The sequence below is a fragment of the Porites lutea genome, chromosome 10, assembly GCF_958299795.1.
Source record: "Porites lutea chromosome 10, jaPorLute2.1, whole genome shotgun sequence".
NCBI lineage: Eukaryota > Metazoa > Cnidaria > Anthozoa > Scleractinia > Poritidae > Porites > Porites lutea.
Genome location: NC_133210.1, coordinates 29467955 through 29473108, shown reverse-complemented (window position 1 = coordinate 29473108; position 5154 = coordinate 29467955).

The window sequence follows — 5154 nt, the reverse complement described above, 5'->3', positions numbered from 1 at the left end:
TTTGACCACAAGCATAGACTAACCCCTTTGGAGAAATCCCATTTTTTCGACCTCTTTGACTTCTTGTTTTTTAAGTCGAGAAAGCCTTTTTTTCTTTCCACAGTGTGGCCAAACACATTATCCTGGCCTATTCTGCCTGAAAGAAAAAAAGGAAAAATTGCCAATTTTTGACTAAAACCAAGGACTAGCCCCTTTGGAAAAATCCTAATTCTTCGACTTTTTTAATTTGTTGTTTTTATAGCGTAGAAAAGACTTTTCTCTTTCTAGAAGAGCCTATTTTGCCAAAATAAAAACCTGAAAAAAATTCAAAATTTTGGACCCAAACTATGGAATAACCTCTTTGAAAAAATCCCAATTTTTGACTGTTTCAACTTGATGTTTTTATGGTCTAGAAAGACATTTTTTCTTTCTAAAATATCACGAAACACATTTTAATGGTCTATTCTGCCTAAAAAAAAAATTGAAAAATTGCCAATTAGAGAAAAAAAAATGAGTGAACCACATTGGAAAAATCTCAAATTTTCAACTTTTTGAACTTCTTGTTTTTATAGCATAGAAAGGCGTTTTATCCTTCTAGAATATCGTAAAAGACATTTTCCTGGCTAAAATTGCTTAAAAAAAGTTGGAAAAATGGCCATTTTTGGACCAAAACCATGGGTTAACCCCTTTGGAAAAATATCAATTTTATGACTTTTTTAACTTCTTGCTTTCATAGCCTAGAAAAGCGTTTTTTCGTTCTAGAATATCGTAAAAGACATTTTCCTGGCTAAAATTGCCTAAAAAAAAAAGTTGGAAAAATGGCCATTTTTGGACCAAAACCATGGGTTAACCCCTTTGGAAAAATGTCAATTTTATGACTTTTTGAATTTCTTTTTTTAATAGCCTAGAAAAGCGTTTTTTCAAACTAGAATATCGTAAAAGACATTTTCCTGGCTGAAATTGCCTAAAAAAAAATTGGAAAAATGGCCATTTTTGGACCAAAACCATGCGTTAACCACTTTGGAAAAATGTCAATTTTATGACTTTTTGAACTTCTTGTTTTTATAGCCTAGAAAGGCGTTTTTTCGTTCTAGAATATCGTAAAAGACATTTTCCTGGCCTATATTGCCTAAAAAAAAAAGTTGGAAAAATGGCCATTTTTGGACCAAAACCATGGGTTAATCCCTTTGGAAAAATGGCAATTTTTCGACTTTTTAAACTTCTTGTTTTTATAGCCTAGAAAGGCGTTTTTTCGTTCTACAATATCGCAAAAGACATTTTCCTAGGCTATATTGCCTAAAAAAAAAAGTTTGAAAAATGGCTCTTTTGGGACCAAAACCATGGGATAACCCGTTTGGAAAAATGTCACTTTTTGGACTTTTTGATCTTCTCGTTTTCATAGCCTAGAAAGGTATTTTTTCGTTCTAGAATATCGTAAAAGGCATTTTCCTGGCTAAAGTTGGCTAAAAAAAAAAAGTTGGAAAAAAAGCGACAGTTTCCAGGCTAAAATTGCCTAAAAAAAAAACTTGGAAAAACGGCCATTTTTGGACAAAAACCATCGGCTAACCCCTTTGGAAAAATGTCAATCTTATGACTTTTTGAACTCTTGCTTTTCTAGTCTAGAAAGGTGTTTTCTCGTTCTAGAATATCGTAAAAGACATTTTCCTAGCCTATATTGCAAAAAAAAATACAGTTGGAAAAATGGCCATTTTTGGACCAAAACCATGGGTTAACCCCTTTGGAAAAATGTCAATTTTTCGACTTTTTGAACTTCTTCTTTTTATAGCCTAGAAAGGCGTTTTTTCGTTCTAAAATATCGTAAAAGACATTTTCCTGGCCTATATTGCCTAAACAAAAACAGTTGGAAAAATGGCCATTTTTGGACCAAAACCATGGAAAAATGGCAATTTTTCGACTTTTTAAACTTCTTGTTTTTATAGCCTAGGAAGGCGTTTTTTCGTTCTAGAATATCGTAAATGGCACTTTCCTGACCAAAGTTGCCTAAAAAAAAAAGTTGGAAAAATGGCCATTTTTGGACCAAAAGCATGGGTTAACCCCATTGGAAAAATCTCAATTTTTCGACTTTTTGAACTTGTTGTTTTTATAGCCTAGAAAGGCGTTTTTTCGTTCTCGAATACCGTAAAAGACATTTTCCTGGCCTTTATTGCAAAAAAAAAAGTTGGAAAAACGGCCATTTCTGGACGAAAAGCATGGGTTAACCCCTTTGGAAAAATGTCAATTTTTCGCCTTTTTAAACTTCTTGTTTTTAAAGCCTAGAAAGGCGTTTACTCGTTCTAGAATATCGTAAAAGACATTTTCCTGGCCTATATTGCGTAAAAAATAAAAAATTTGAAAAATGACCACTTTTGGACCAAAAGCATAGGTTAACCCCTTTGGAAAAATGTTAATTTTTCGACATTTTGAACTTCTTGTTTTTATGGCCTAGAAAGGCGTTTTACTCTTCTACAATATCGTAAAAGACATTTTCCTGGCCTATATTGCCTGAACAAAAAAAGTTGGAAAAATGGCCATTTTTGGACCAAAGCATGGGTTAATCCCTTTGGAAAAATGTCCATTTTTACACTCTTTGAACTTCTTGTTTTTGTAGCCTAGAAAGCTGTTTTTTCGTTCTAGAATATCGTTAAAGACATTTTCCTGGCCTATATTACCTAAAAATAAAAAATTTGAAAAATGGCCACTTTTGGACCAAAAGCATGGGTTAACCCCTTTGGAAAAATGTCAATTTTTCGACTTTTTAAACTTCTTGTTTTTATATTCTAGAAAGGTGTTTTTTCGCTCTAGATTATCGTAAAAGACATTTTAATGGCCTATATTACCTAAAAAATAGAAAATTTGAAAAATGGCCATTTTTGGACCAAAAGCATGGGTTCAACCCTTTGGAAAATGTCAATTTTTCGACATTTTGAACTTCTTGTTTTTATGGCCTAGAAAGGCGTTTTTTTCTTCTAGAATATCGCAAGAAACGTTTTCCTGGCCTATATTGCCTAAACAAAAAAAAGTTGGAAAAATGGCCATTTTTGGACCAAAACCATGGGTTAACCCCTTTGGAAAAATGTCAATTTTTCGACTTTTTGAACTTGTTGTTTTTATCGCTTAGAAAGCCGTTTTTTCGTTCAAGAATATCGTAAAACACATTTTTCTGACCTATATTGCCGAAAAAAAAAAGTTGGAAAAATGGCCATTTTTGGACCAAAACCAAGGGTTAACCCGTTTGGAAAAAAGTCAATTTTATGAATTTTTGAAGTTCTTGTTTTTATCGCCTAGAAAGCCGTTTTTTCGTTCTAGAATATCGTAAAAGACATTTTCCTGACCTATATTGCCGAAAAAAAAAAGTTGGAAAAATGGCCATTTTTGGACCAAAAGCATGGGTTAACCCCTTTGGAAAAAAGTCAATTTTATGACTTTTTGAAGTTCTTGTTTTTATCGCCTAGAAAGCCGTTTTTTCGTTCTAGAATATCGTAAAAGACATTTTCCTGACCTATATTGCCGAAAAAAAAAAGTTGGAAAAATGGCCATTCTTGGACGAAAAGCATGGGTTAACCCCTTTGGAAAAAAGTCAATTTTATGACTTTTTACAGTTCTTGTTTTTATCGCCTAGAAAGCGGTTTTTTTGTTCTAGAATATCTTAAAAGACACTTTCCTGGCCAAAGTTGCCTTAAAAAAAATTTAGCAAAATGGGCATTTTTGGACGAAAACCATGGTTTAAACCTTTATAAAAATGGCAATTTTTCGACTTTTTAACCTTCTTTTTTTTATAGCCTAGAAAGGCGTTTTTTCGTTCTAGAATATCGTAACAGACATTTTCAGGGCGTATATTACCTAAACAAAGAAAAGTTGGAGAAATGGCCATTTTTGGACCAAAACCATGGGTTAACTCCTTTTGAAAAAGGTCAATTTTATGACTTTTTTAACTTGTTGTTTTTATAGCCTCGAAAGGCGCTTTTTCGTTCTAGAATCTCGTAAAAGACATTTTCCCAGGCTATATTGCCTAAAAAAAAAAAATTCGAAAAATGGCCCTGTTTGAACCAAAACCATGGGTTAACCCCTTTGAAAAAATGTCAATTTTTCGACTTTTTGAAGTTCTTGTTTCTATGGCCTAGACAGGCTTTTTTTTCTTCTAGAATATCGTAAAAGGCATTTTCGTGGCCTATATTGCCGAAACAAAAAAAATTGGAAAAATGGCCCTTTTTGGACCAAAAGGATGGGTTAACCCGTTTGGAAAAATGTCAATTTTATGACTGTTTAAACTTCTTGTTTTTAAAGCCTAGAAAGGTGTTTTTATGTTTTAGAATATCCTAAAAGACATTTTCCTGGCCTATATTCGCTAGAAAATAGAAAATTTGAAAAATGGCTATTTTTGGACCAAAAGCATAGGTTAACCCCTTTGGAAAAATGTCAATTTTTCGACATTTTGAACTTCTTGTTTTTATGGCCTGGAAAGGTGTTTTTTTCTTCTAGAATATGGTAAAGACATTTTCCTGGCCTATATTGGCTAAACAAAAAAAGTTGGAAAAATGGCCAGTTTTTGACCATAAGCATGGGCTAACCCCTTTGGAAAAATTTCAATTCTATGACTTTTTGAAGTTCCTTTTTTTATCGCCTAGAAAGCCGTTTTTTCGTTCTAAAATATCGTAAACGACATTTTCCTGACTTATATTGCCCAAAAGAAAAAGTTGGAAAAATGGCCATTTTTGGACCAAAAGCATGGGTTAACCCCTTTGGAAAAATGTCATTTTTTCTACTTTTTGAACTTCTTGTTTTTAAAGCCTAGAAAGACGTTTACTCGTTCTAGAATATCGTAAAAGACATTTTCCTGGCTAAAATTGCCTAGAAAAAAAAGTTGGAAAATTGGCCATTTTTGGACCAAAACCATGGGCTAACCCCTTTGGAAAAATGTCAATTTTATGACTTTTTGAACTTCTTGTTTTTGTAGGCTAGAAAGCTGTTTTTTCGTTCTAGAATATCGCAAAAGGCATTTTCGTGACCTATATTGCCGAAAAAAAAAAGTTGGAAAAATGGCAATTTTTGAGCAAAACCATGGCTTAACACCTTTGGAAAAATGTCAATTTTTCGACTTTTTGAACTTGTTGTTTTTATAGCTTAGAAAGGCGTTTTTTTCGTTCTAGAATATCGTAAAAGACATTTTCCTGGCTT